Consider the following 14,849-nt stretch of genomic DNA (forward strand, 5'->3'; position numbering starts at 1 on the left):
ACCAAGACATCAATAAATATTTTATGTAAGCTTTGTTCTTGATAATCTGAAGTATCTGTGTGGCGCCCGCAGCTTCACAGCGGTAAGGGCCTATTTATCCACGCTTTCTTCATCCACCACGTGATTTACTGGTTAATTGTAATTCTAGAGGTTGATTAAATTTTAATTAGAATCTCTGTAATTTTGCGAGCGTTTAATCGGGCGTTATTATCTTGTGCACTCTAAACTGTGATTTTAATTATTTTTGATGCCCTCACGATAACTCGCTGATAGAATCATAAATCTACACTGATAATAAAGAGGAAAGTTTTGATTGTTTATTTGTATTAAATAGGCTCCGAAATTTCTGAATTGATTTAAAAAAATCTTTCAACATTACAATCCGATATTATTTCCGATGAAACTTATTACCATCATATGGGTAGCACAAAAAGTGTAAAGAGTTTATTTTCCAGCAAATTTACAACTCTAGTTACAGCTTGATTTTAAGCTTGCAAGCTGCATTACATGTTAAATGGCTCTTCAACTAGTATGTAGTTACACAACTCATTCAGAACGTACGTACTTATTTTCAAACGTCAAGAAGGTTGTATTAAATTCGAGATAACAATCGTGCGCGCGCAGAGGGCAACGTTTCGAGCTAATTGCGCCTGTGCCCGACGCAATTATCGATACTATCGACTGTCGATACGCGCGTGCATCACTATTATCGGCTTATAGGTACACAACTCAAATATTAATTGTAGTTCATAAGTTAAAAGTGAAGTTTGTAGCAATTACATTGAACCGCAAAGAAAAAGGGTCAGACAATTTTCAATATCTTTAAAATTACGTGACCTATGCCCGTTTTCACCATCAATTCCTAATTTATAAGTGACCACTTTGACAACAAACTTCCTGTTATTTGTTACCATAGAGGTCACTTAAAAATTAGGGATTAATGGTGAAAACGGGCATCAGACAATTTTCAATATCTTTAAAATTAGGTGACCTAGTTTCATAAAGCTTTCTAACTGACCAGAGTTAAAAACTTCCTTATTCATTCAAACCCCCATCAAAGTAATGTAAAACAAGTGAAAAATATTTAAATGGTAAAATAAAAAAACACTTTCAAAAAGTTTTTGCGTCTTCTTTTACGATCCGACGAGATAAAACTTAAGTGGAACAGATAAAAAAATAAACAAGTGAAATTCGAAGATCGTTTCGCGAAGTTTTTATTGTTTCGAATTATTGTTTTTAATTAAGTGAAGTTAATATGGAAAATTATTGTTTTGTGCCAGTTTCATAAAAAGTTTAACATCTTAATACATTTTGATAAATTAATGAGTCGTAAATGTGATGTTTTAATAAGTTTTACAATATTTTACAAATTTCAGGCCAGGGATAATTTTGGTTTTCAACCGACTTCAAAAAAGGAGGAGGTTCTCAATTCGACCCGTATGTTTTTTTTTTTCTATGTTTGTTACGCGATAACTCCGCCAATTATGAACCGATTTGAACAAATCTTTTTTCTGCGTATAGGTAATACCTCAAGGGTGGTCCCATTTAAATTTAATAATAGAAAAATAAACCCCCAAGGGTGGAAAATTGGGGATGAACTTTTTTATACGCAATATCTCCGCCGATTATGAATCAATTTGAACGATTATTTTTTTGTCGAATAGGTATTATCAAAAGGGTGGTTTCATGCGAATTTGAAGAAAATATTTCACCCCCAAGGGTGGAAAATTGGGGATGAACTTTTTTATACGCAATATTTTCAATTTTTAGTTTTTTTTTGTGTTCATTTGAAGTCGGTTTTATTTTTTTTTTAAAGTTATTCGATGTAAATGTTAAGGTCAAAATAATGTCTACCACATTATTTCTTCAATTTATTAGTTTTGAATTTCATTACTTACTCAAGATACTCGTACATCTGTTTCGAAATTCATTAGCACCAGTACAGTAAATTGTTATAGGCTGCTCGCGTCCGTAGATTATGGTTTGTAATAGCGTTAGATCAGTCTTTATAATGATTTTTTCATGCCAACAGGGCTCATAATAACATGTCAGCCTATTAAATCATTAACTCAATGCATTCAAGTGGCTAAACTTGTATCTTGTACTCGAGAACATGCAAATCAAACATAACATTTATTCATAGCTCATCGATCATCACAGACAATCTTGAGAAACGATTTTTTCTAAAACGGAATGTAATACACTAGACCAATTTGTGTATGCAAAATATTATCTGGGGGCACGGCAGTGCCCCCACCAAGTCGAGCAAAAAAGCGGCACGGCCGTACCATCCTTTTCTCGAAGCAATTCAGGCCATTTTCGACTGCCTGTAACTTCGTTGTGGATAAAACTAGAAGGCTGAATTTTCATTAGCTATGCAGGCATTGTAAAGACACGGTATATTTAAAATTTCATTCAATTTGAACCAGTAGTTTAAGAATTATAACGGGTCAAAGTTACTTAATTTTGTCACTCACTGACTNTTTAACGTTTTACATAAATATATTGACTTGGCCATCGCATGAAAGCACGTGTAAATTAAATTTGATTATTTAGTGCGATGGCCAAATCAATATATTTATGTAAAACGTTAAAGATTTCCTGGCCTGGACTTGGTATTACATGGATCTCACAACTTTTTACCGTAGAACAACTGAGTTGCGAGACTTGGTTTTTTTGACAAGTATTGTTTTTGATGGGATTACATATATTTCACGGAGCCCACAGCCCGCGAACCGTTAAGGTATTTATAAATCGCCATATTAAATTCTACAAGCGAACTGCGCTTACGCATTATGTTGCATGCATGCAAAGTGGCTGGCGAAAATCGACCGTTGCTGCTGTCTTTGTCTTGCCAGCTTTTTCATGAAGAAGAAAAAGAGACAGCTATAGATCTCTCAGTTCAAGACGGGATGATGGGGAATTTCGCGGCTACCGGAGGGAATTTTTGATGGTGAGGTAGATTCAGGGTATTAGGACATTAATGATACAGCCGATGGGTATGTGAGGATGGAAATTATGTTTCTGGAAACGCGTTTTGCTAATGGGATAAAAATGTGTATAAAACAAGGATGGATGGATTTTATGCACATCCTGCGATTATGGTTCTAGAGGTGTCCAAAGTTTTAGATTTGACGGACACGCAAATGTAATTATTTTTATTTGCATTTGGAGTGTGCATATTGGACTTCGTCTGAGTTGTAGCATGACTTCTTTTTCTGTACACAGTCCTGTGCATATTGTGATAATAGGTCTAGAGTGACTGGACAATTGATTGGAAAACTAGTTCCACTAGAACTAATGTAATTATTATAAGTTATACCAACTTGAGGCTAGTCAATCTTACCAATAATTAAATACATACCCCGTATAATTCCCAATTCAAATCGCGTATCGATTAGAATAATCGATTGTCGATTTGGATCGCTTGTCAATCAATGCTCTGAACGAATCGAATCGGCTGATCGTCAGACGGCTTGTCAACTCGACGGCCGGTCAAACCGATAAAATGTAAGGAAACTCATTTGTGATTACAATCAGACATGAATTTTAATGGTAGGTAAACGATTCGGAGGCAGCTTTCGTAAACAAGTCCTTGGTGATTAAAATGCAGTACCTTATTATTACTGCCGATAAGCTGTCCCGTCATTCTTAATCTTTGTGGAACGTTTTGAAAAATACAATACAGTAACATTGATAAAATTGTCGAATGAACGTGTACATCCTTATAGTTTAGGGCTCTATTCTCATCATTACCTAGTAATAGAACTTTATTTGGTAATCCTAACTTTAAATAACCATTGAGAAATTAATTCTGTACTGTGGAATCATTACCTCCACCTTTATACGCACATGTTTCTCAACAAAATAGTTGAGGCTAATATAATTTGAACTCTACGAGTAGGATTATAAAAAGATTTTATACGTAGCTAGTTGGTAAAAACTAATTTAACAAGCTATGGTTTGAAATCATTAAAATGATGGAATGCCACATTTATAAGCCAACATTAATAAAACTCATCGCTTCATCTGTATTCGTAACCGAAACTACTCCATTAGAGCTCATTATAAATCAATTATCCAAGAAGAACTAAATTCTAGGCTACACAAGCCGCGAGCAAACCCAGGTCTCGGTACTAGCTTTAGTACACCAATGTCAACTTTATCACAGTGTGTTAAGATCTTCAAACAAGAATTATAGTTTGATATTTTGTCAGGGAAACGTCAACTCTAATTCCGGTTAGTAAGGTATACATCTGCGCGTAATTGGCTGGGACGCTAATGACGGCCTGGGGGTAGGACTACAAATTATGGTGCGGAGCCTGTGGTTTAGCTGAAGGTAAAAAATGCTGCGGTCACGCGAGCTTCTGGGATGTCAGTGGGTCTGGCCGGCGGCGGTTGGGCAAGTATTAAATGTGAGGGCAGACGTTTGTTGGAGCTTCGTTTGTATCTCTTTTGAGTGGGCATGACTCGTGTCAGTCATATTTATGATAGAGTTTTAGGTTTATTTGCTTTGAACAATGCCCGAATACTACTTAAGGCATTTATGGGAGTGAAATAATAATATTGTGTAGACTCTACCCTGTATAAGCTGGCAGAGTTAAGAATTCAGGCGCTTTACATGGCACCTAACCTATCTGGTAAACGGTGTTTTATTTACGAAAATCATGGATTTGAACAAGTTTATCGCAAAAATGTAACCAAATAAGCAGAACCCAGCCAAATCCAGATCGCCTGGACAACCCGTGGCCAATGACACAACTTTAAACAATATTTTTACTGAAACATTTAATCATTTATCACTCTCGCTGACATTTTACGGTCAATAAGCGTTAGAAACAATCTTGGCAAAGACCACATGCCACAATGCTCAACTAATATAATGTACGAATAGTACGTGTCATTAAAATTATGTTAATGATCTAATACATGTTAATAAATAATTCTGCATCAACTTCTAGTCAAATAAACTACATCTCTATTCCAACAGAATGAGAAGTTCTGTATTAAGGGCACAATAGAAGTATGTGAACGCGGCCTATCCTAAGGCGCGGGTCATCGGTCACCGCGTGCACCTGGCGCAGTAGCACCTGCTTTCGCACTCGTGGCGACCTGTTTCCTGACAACACAGGGCTGTCACTTGTTTCCTAGTTCTTAGATCGATAAGAAACTTTATTTAGGTTAAGAAAATTTGTAACTAAAAAGGTTAGCGATGTGACTATAGCAGACCTCGAAAAAAATAAACAAAAATGTAATAAAATAGAGAACACGGGTCTTAACTCAGCATAGTCGCCGAAACGTCAAGCCGTCAAAAATGTCACGTTGAGACCCGTGTTTCTCTATTTTAGTTGAAATGGAACGCGAAAGTTTAAAATCTTATAAAAAAGTAATAAGTTGTAAATACTCGTAACAAGGCCAAATCAAGAGTATCCTCCAAAGTTTCATATTCAACCGATCCCTATAAGTTTGTTGTTATTAGAGATCTCTTAGGCTGAGTTGCACCAACCAACTTTGACCGTAACTTTGACGATAACCGGTGCTTTTTGTATGGATTTTGACAGATTTTTGACGTTTGTCAAAGTTAATCTAAGATGGTGCAATCCAGCCTTAGAATATTGCATAAATAGCACTATGATTTCTGAAAGAAATATTACAGAGAAATCTTAAAAAGCTACTTTTGTCAATATATTTTTCCATGTCATTTTATTATTTTTCAGGTAAACTGATTTTTAGTTTTAAAATGACTATTATAAAACCTTATTTTTAATAGCTACTTAGAAGCTGCTCCATTAAGTCCACGTCAGCAACCCTACTCCACCCCCGAGCAAAGAGCGCATCGCCGACGCAACTCTTCGGCGATACCTCTGCAGTATTTGCAGTGGCCGCGCAATTTTACTTCATCGTATAATTACCCGCACTTCCAAAGATATTATTGAAGCCTGCAGACGTTGACCTAGTCATTGACCTATTTGTCGATGTCAATGGCTCCGATACATCAGGAACTAAGATTAACATCAGCGGGTATAAATGATTACGCTCGCGAAGCTACCGTAACTAGTGTCATTTTGTAAAGAGAATCCAGAATCGCAACACGAGTTTTTATTTTTCAAGGTTCATTTCAGCAGCTATTTATTTGTCATCTACAGAAGTATATGATACTCGTATATGACTCTGGTTGAACTCTGGTTTAAATTGACATTTAGTATGGAAATGTCATTGTTCGTCCCGGGTTTAACTTTTTTGTAATAAGGGGGTAAATGACAACACACTCGTATTTTTCCTCGGATGAGGGTGACGTAAAGGGCACTAGAGCAGCTTTGAACTCTGTGTACTTTAGATTATTGTCAGCTGTAGGTATTTAGTCTATTTTACCATGTCCTTTTTCATAGTTAACATTTTAAATTAATCTAAACAGCTGTCGAAGTACCTACGCTTTAAGAATTCTTTTAGTACTAGGCCTATTGAATCAGACTTTATTTACTTTCCCTTCTTTATTATACACTGTAACACACTTTACGACTCGATATTAGAATCTGAAAAGCTCTTTAGCGAATTTTTCCCATGCCACCTCTTTTAAAATGTGCCTATTCAGTTCTAATAAACATAATGCTGCCGCTAAGTAACCTAAGGTGGTCTAGAAATTCCAGATCATATCGGCCATCAATTCATTAGGCATGTTCCAAGAACGTCCCAGTTACCACACACATCCTTCCAATGCGTGCGCGTCGCATTCCGCGCCTTTTGCGGCGCACGCGCATTACGTAACGTGGTAGGGGTGAGGCTGGTCTATTTAGGTCCCATTTAGATGCGAGATCTAACAAATTGAATACTGGTTATAATCTAGCGCTGAATGCACGGAAATAGTAAATTCCTAATAATCCAATTTGTCTAAACTTTTCATGAAATTCATTATTTATGGGGCCGTCCATATATTACGTCATTCAAAATTAGGGGGGGGGGGGTTGGTCTGTGGATGACGGTAAATGACAGATAGGGGGGGGGTATGACTTATGACTATGACCTATATTTTCCATCCCAATAGTACGCCGGCTGCGCTCGATTCGGGTATAGTGACGTCACGCAGCCCTGCGTACGTTGACTTTTAGCGGCAAAAACGGCCTGTGTTTATTACTTAATATCTTCGTAAGTAATGGTCCGATTTGGATAATTCAAAAAGATATAGCTTTCTTATGTCTTAAAGATTAACGTAGTTTTATTGAATTTTCTACAACAGTACTGATCCTCATTGTCCAAAGATTTATTTTTATATTTTTTTTATTATTTATTTATAGTTTATTGTTCACGTACAAAAAGATTTTTTTTAAATTTATTTCTAAAAAGAAATTTCTTCCAGCACACCTAGTAAGTGAGACTCCAAATGTGAGAGGCGGCTAAGGCGCGTATAATACTAAAATAACTCATAATAAACATACAAAAAAAATAATAAAAAGTGATTCTATAACCAAGTGTTTTAATCATATTTTATATTATAATACCCTATTTTTCTCAAATCTGCAATGTTTTAATTTTGTCAAACTGGTAATGACGTCAATTTTGGGAGAGGGGGGGGGGGGTCATCAAGAAATGACGATAGGATGATTGTAGGGGGGGGGGTCTAAAATCTGAAAAAATCGATGACGTAATTTATGGACGGCCCCTATTAGAATTTAGGTCAACTGCAGACTTTTTCTATTACAGTTTTGTCGTTCATAACGGGTATCAGTTATTTGTCTCTTAGTGAGTCAACAAGATACATTTGCAGGAGGCATCACGAAATTTACATTATTTTCAGTTATATTTTTAACGTTCTCATCGAAGGTGTCTATGAAATGGCAGTTAAATTACGTTGAACTATCAATATGTATTCCCAACCCGTCTGGCCAACGCGAAGATTAGCCATTTGGCAGAATCGATTAAAACAATGTGTCGATAGGACAATCAATATTATCCTCTCAGTCTGCAGTGTCGAAAATCAAAATAATGTTCAGCATTCACACCGTATATGCAGTGAGCCAATCACATTTAAAGCGAACTGGCTTTAGGCTCACGTTGCCACAGTTCATATATTAAAACGGCCACAATAACTTCCTCGAAGCGCCTTTGTCCAGGCTGCATTGTACGCGGTCCGTACACTAATGGATAGTAAATAATAACTGTGTGACTAATGACGCATGCGCAGACGGGAACGCACTTTTCTTCCAGCAAGGTTCTTGGTAAAAGTTGCAAGCGAAAAATAAAATTATAAACAATCAAGTTAAGCATGCAACTAAAACTCAAGAAACTGGAAAGCTATTACCCGACTATTCGAGTAGAAAATAAAAACTTTTTTGTATCTCACTGCTGAAAATATCCCAGGGAAACATTATGAGGTATGGCTGTTGTAAATCATTGATTGTTTTATACTTGTTAAACATTATAGCTTTCAGGCATACCTTTGAACGTCTTGACCCTATTCAGCTTCAACCGAAGCAGACATAGAATCAATTCTACTCGCCTATTCGTGTTTAAATAAATATTAGACTGCTAAACTAACGACCCGAGGCGTCCGGGCAGCCATTACCACCACAGCTGGCGATCGCCTCAGGAATGTCGAGTGAGACGTCGCAATTTGTGGTAACGGCACTGCAGTACTGGTTCCAGGCTGAAAGACTGCCTGTTTCCACTCGTCATGGGAAGATCGGATGTGCTGACTGTTTAGATCCGAGTCATAGGCAGGTAGCATATTAACATTATGTAGGACGTTATGTGCTAACTTGCCTGTGGCTGTGCAGGTGAGATATCGTTTTTAACGGAGAAAGAAGATTACTCAATGTGTTTACCAAATTGTATGTAAATAACCTTATGGATTAATTTCAAGTGTCTTTCACTTTTAAGCTCTTTTTACGGGAAAAAGAAGAATTTTCTTTTCCACTTCCATCATCAAGTCAGTATTTTCAGGTGCCTTTTCCCATTTTTAGGGGAGTGACATTATTTTTATGCCACAAAACAAAATATATTTTGAGAAAATACCTATGATTTAACTTTTAAAACAGTAATCACGACTTTTCTTCGGATGAGACATGACATAAAATATCGGGAACGCGTTCTAACACCTCTAATAAGACGGCTGGCTGGGCTGCAGTGATTGGGAGTGATTTATACCGCGTGCTGAGTTGTAATAGATGAGCAAGGAGCTTTTTCAAAGGAAACTCTGGAACATTCATTACTTCATTTCTCATTAGATAAGAAATACATTTGTATTAAGTGCTAAGCAGGATTCCATCAGTGTGCCGACTTCTTTTCGATTTTAAAAAGTAATTTCAGCTGAATACCAATTATTATGACATCAAGTTTACACGTTAAACAACGGCTCAATCTATTTAAACTTTTACTATATTTTTCTACATTCCAGATTCAAAATCCTAAAAAAGCAATCTAGTTGCTATGAGTATAAATCTCCGGCGTTTTCCTTCTATTGGTAGCATAGTATATTGCCTTATACGCTCATTGCAAGAAGCCTTGTTTTTGCTCCACTGTCGCTTATTGTTACCTAACTGTATTATGCGGACGCGTAATTTCTCTTTCCATTTCAGTAAGAGAGGAAAAAGCTTGTATGAAGTAAAGTAATATTGTAAATATAGACTGAACAAGAACACCCATCATACATTATAAGATTTTCAAATCAAATTCCTTATATTTCTTGGGCAATCTTAGTAGCTAGTGTCATTAAATATGTTTAGGAAACCTGTTACACTTGCCTTTTTTATTTTCACTGTCAAATAATAAACTTTTCACGAATATGAAAAACTTTAGGCCCCATTACAGAACCCTGAGAAGCTCTTCGCGAAACAATTCAGTTTTAATGTTTTGAAACAACAATACTTTTTCGACTGCCATTATACTTATTTGATTTACTTTCACAAATCAGTGATTTTGGCAAAGATATCAGTGGAAAATGTAGGTTACAAATAAGTAATAATAAATTACCGAACATTAAAAACTAAATGATTGAGTATTAAGTAGTAATTCTATAATATTATGAGGGAACGATTGCGCAATGAGGAAGTTGCTATACATATTTTCGAAGACAAATACTGTGTGACCTTCAGTTACCTCAATGCCAGGCTACAAATTACGAATACATGACACAGTTAGTTCACTCGTGTTTAATAACAATTAAAGGCTTTTTGTGGGAGTGGTTTATTATTGTATTAACATTTTAGTACTACTATCATACGAATACCTACACTGTACAAAGACTTTTCCAGAAATACAGTAGAATATAATAAAAATAGAAAGAAAGTACTACAAAGTACTCTGGTACTCGTAACTTTATAATTTGTACTAAGTAGGTACTACAACCTCCCTTGAAACGTCACTACTTGCAAACATTTATTAAGGAAGCTAATTGAAATCTGATCGACTAAAATGTTATCCCGAAGCTGGAAACATTGAATTTTCGGATAGATTCAATTTATTCTGTAACCCATTATTGGTAGGTACCGTTTGAAAGAGCTCGTGAAGCACTTTCAGGATCTTGATAGAGTTTAGAAATAATCAAATGAGATCACTTATCGTTTCCACCCTGTATATTAGAAAGAAGAATTAGTTTAAGTCGTAGAATAAGATAGTTAAGTTGAATGAAAAGTGTGATTAATTTGACAATATGATGCTCCCATAGTAACCGTTTCTGTGTAATATTTTCTATAACTGCTCTATATTTTCTACCTTTTGTGTAGCTACAATACCGTTTCTTCTACCTCGTGGGCTGTAATAAATCTGTCAGACTTACGAGACGATAAGCACTGATTTAATGTGTTTATACTTGTAATTAATAATTAGCGATTTTATAACAATGCTAATAGCTTTCCCCGCCATTGTTGAAGCAGTTCGTTGTAATTAATCAGGAAATACTTTCTCAACATAACAGGGGAAAATTGCACGTTTGTCATGAAATGACAACTTTGTGGTCTAGTGGTAATTTAAGACCATCTGTCTCAGACCCAGAGTCGTCGGGTTCGATTCCCAGTGGAGGCAAAGTTTTTTGCTAACTTTGGTTGGTGTTAGAGCTTGTTTAAAGTTCATCTGCCTAGGTAGTATCACCATCTTATCTAAATCTGTCCCCATAACAACAACGGCATTGTTGATTTTGTCTTTAACCCTTAAATGTACACGTTGCGACCAGTGAATGTGTTGTAATGTTATGTAATCAGGGTGTGTGTTTGGTGCATATTTATGAAGTTTTGTTTACTACATATCTATTCTCATACAATTTTCTATTTCAGTCAGATGCATAATACTTTTGCTACCCATATTATTCTTAATTTATTTGCGTTTCGTCTCAAGGAGCATTATTACAGGCAGGGTATTATTACAGGCAGAGCACCGATGACTGTGGTTTCATGCCTCTTGACAATTGAAAAACATTGAAACCCAATTGTCTCGGCCTTCACAAAGGACCGTACATCAGCAAGCTTGCAACAAGTGTGCATGCCTACTCATTTTCTCATAACCGTACTGGGGTATCGGTTAAGTGCTACGAGGAAACTCTTTTTATTGTTTGTAAAATATGTTAAACTGCGTTAAAGTTTTCTTTGACTTTGACTTTGAAAAATTTTACTTTGTTACACTTAGGTAAATTATAATTTAGAGTAAAAAAAAACTTCGAAAACTGAGTGCATTAAATTTCTCATCATCGGTTCAAATAATAATATTACTCAGTCAGTTAATCAGTCTGTGACCACGGTCGAAACGTCTGGCAAATACTGGTAATATTTAATTATGTATCTAACCGGGTATCGCGTTAATGTCTGTTAAAATTAATTAAATAATGTTATTTTTGTCACTCGGACAGCTAATAACATATATCTTTAAAGGGCTTAAGATGAACACCGTGATCCATCAGTATTCTAGTGCACTTTTCTTTACTCTACACAGTAGCTATTATATTTTGAACCTTACTAACTTCCCTCAAAGTCGCATAACAATAAAAAATACCTGTCACGGCGCATAAAGGGTTAAGTATCATCGACAGGATTCCCTTAGGCCATCACAGCAACGAGTTCTAGATGTAATCTGCAAATTGTTTCATTAAAACTCGTACATTGTATGTAATACAATGGTTGTGCCTATAAATAAATAAATAAATAAATAAATAAATAAATAAATAATAGTGACATGTGCGAGGTAGCTTGGAATCTAAATTAAAGTCACGAGAGCTTTTCATAACCGGTGTTTTTGAAATGTGGCTTATTCAGATAGGTCTAAAAAGCTAACGACTAAAAAGACGTACAAAAACGTGATGCAAATACATTATCGTAAGTAAGTATGAAGGACTACATTTTTGAAAAGAAAATTAAAAGTTGTAAATATTGTCAGTTTGAATAGTCAATCAGAGAAAAAGACAACATTAACGAACTTACGCTTCTTACTTACATCCTACCAACAAAAGTACATGACTTACATTTCATTACAAAAAACCTTTACTTAAAGAACAACATAGTGATGGACTTTTTTTTTTTTGGTTGTTTGTAGAGAGGGCAAAAACTAATATTTATAATCTCGAAAAATACTTCACTTTCATTTTAATCGAATTGTACGAGTATAGTAGCACATAGCTTATTTGGAATGCTTCTCTTCTCAAACCCTCTTTCTTTCCCAGAACTTTACACAAAGTTTGTCTACTACTTCAAAACAATGTTACGGGCTACTGGGCAGTGGAAAATGCAAATAAGCCAATTGAATGGCTTTCATACACTTTCTAACAAACGGACCGGATAATCAATAATTTCCATTTTCCAATGTCTGCTGGAGGCAGCCATTATCAAAATGGAAATGAGCGGGAATAGCGGCGTATAATGAGACAGGTATCATATCGCATTATGCACCGGAAGCGGCGAAAGTGCCGGCCCTAGGTTTTCTCCAAGGCTCCAATTAACAAGTGAGAACTTTACTTAAGTACCGAGTTTAATGGATGGTAGAGATCGTTTTAGATTTGAATAAAGTCTGGCTTTATTTCTACGCTAGACGTTCGAGTAGCGTTTACATTCAATCCATCCATGCTGATGCTTACCTATTTATTAATGCGAAAGTATAACTTTGCCTGTATCTTTATTTGTTGTCTTTTCAAGAGTCTTCTGATCCAATTTTAACTTATTTTGGCATAGAGGACGTTGGAGGAGGATCGGGAAACACTAAAGATATGTTTTTTTTGTTGAGAAAACGTATTAGTACAATCAAAAAACCCAAACGGGTACTAGGAAATCAAGAGGCATTTTGGTTAATCTAACTAAATAACTATAAGTTAATGTCTCAAGAGACCCAAATTATCAATCTTCAGTTACTTATTGATTGACGTACCTAATTACTTATTAGAAACTTTTAATTATGGTCTCATCAGTTTGTCTGTCAACCATTTCGAGTTCTGATAGATTACTTTGAGTATGGGAGGTCAACTTGGTGATTTATTAATGATTTTCTTAAAGAAGATTGATACCTACTCGATTACTTCCGCCAGTATCATCTTAGATCTCATTGGAAAGTTTTGCAAAATTCAGGCTGTCGCTTTCGATCAATAACGAAACTATGTTTTTTCTTCATTAAATTCGTAGCTACAAAAAAACGAACGGACTGGCTTGGACCTCGCGTTTAAATTTAAACCGTATTATGCAAACCATGCAAAAGATTATGCCAATTATAGGTTTGCGTGTCATTTCATAGGAGATACCTTCGTAATGTGAATGCAGAACCAATATCCATGTTTATCAATGAACTTTTTTTTAAAAACCATTTGGACTTCCTATCAAATAACTGTAGGACCGGTCCCAAACAAATTGCGTGCATTCGATATGCAAACTTTAATCGGAAGAAACAAATTTGAATTCCAATTTGGATATCAAATTAAAGCAATACGATCTTGAAAATGCAACCCACTTTTTTAAAAGCGTGTGACTGTGTTAATAAAGGTACGCTATATAATCACTTAACTTATAAGATACAAACACGTTTTATAATAATAGTGTGCTTTTAGCTTTTACAAAAATTAAAGTTCTACCCATTTTCAACAATCAAAAATTAGCTAAATTCAATATAGGCCTACATAAACATGTTATAAATTATCATACAAATACGTGAGTAGGTCTTAGAAAGCTTCCTGCAAATGTCAAATGTGTCAAACATAATAATACGCAATTAGAAAACTGACCATTTGTAGATGACAAGTTAGTCTATAAAAGCCAATTTAGTCCCGACATAGATGCACCTTGTCCGCAGGTGAGGCCAGAAAATGAAAATAAAATGCTAAACAAACGATAATTACTTAGATAACAGTATTGCAATCTCATCGGAGAGTAGCTTCGAACATAACCATTCTAATTTACCTATTACAATGCTGTTCTCACGTGTTTTCCAACAATATTAATCACTGTAATCCTTTGTGATGAAATCACTTTCTTCACTAGAAAATCACATCACTTGCACACACCAATCCATCACAATGGGCACTGATACAGATTTGAAACCTCCATGCAGGTAACAACGGATAATCCAATTCGAAAATGGAACACAAACTGGCAACGTTGAAACTACAACGCGCGAAAATTTATTCGAAATTCAAAGGCGGTTGCTTCCCGCTGACGCGTATGCGCAACTGACGGACACGGAGGCAGCCAAGCGATGAGCGCAGAACCTCCGAAAGCGAGACAGAATACGTGAAGCTCAACGGGTGCGAGCAGGACGTGCAGAGACAAAACCATCCCTTTACTAGAGTAGCTATTCAAATTTGAGTTGTTCTTTTACAAGCTTTTTATTAATTTATGCCATTAATTGAAACAGGTTCCCAGCAAATATGTCACTCAATCGATGTGAGGTGT

At 35.8% G+C, this 14,849-nt stretch overlaps 1 protein-coding gene across 1 annotated transcript in view; it reads right to left on the bottom strand.

Annotated features, from left to right (window-relative positions):
* The window catches only part of LOC114356821 (protein prickle-like), a 74,895-nt gene extending 60,283 nt beyond the window's left edge, over positions 1-14,612 (bottom strand). Inside the window, exon 1 of the mRNA XM_028310183.1 lies at positions 14,358-14,612. The gene's annotated coding sequence lies outside the window, so the exon portion shown is untranslated. The remainder of the gene's footprint in view (positions 1-14,357) is intronic.
* Between the last annotated feature and the right edge of the window lie 237 nt (positions 14,613-14,849).

Source organism: Ostrinia furnacalis, unplaced genomic scaffold, assembly GCF_004193835.3.
Source record: "Ostrinia furnacalis isolate ACB-3 unplaced genomic scaffold, ASM419383v2 OfSCF2966, whole genome shotgun sequence".
Classification (NCBI taxonomy): Eukaryota; Metazoa; Arthropoda; class Insecta; order Lepidoptera; family Crambidae; genus Ostrinia; species Ostrinia furnacalis.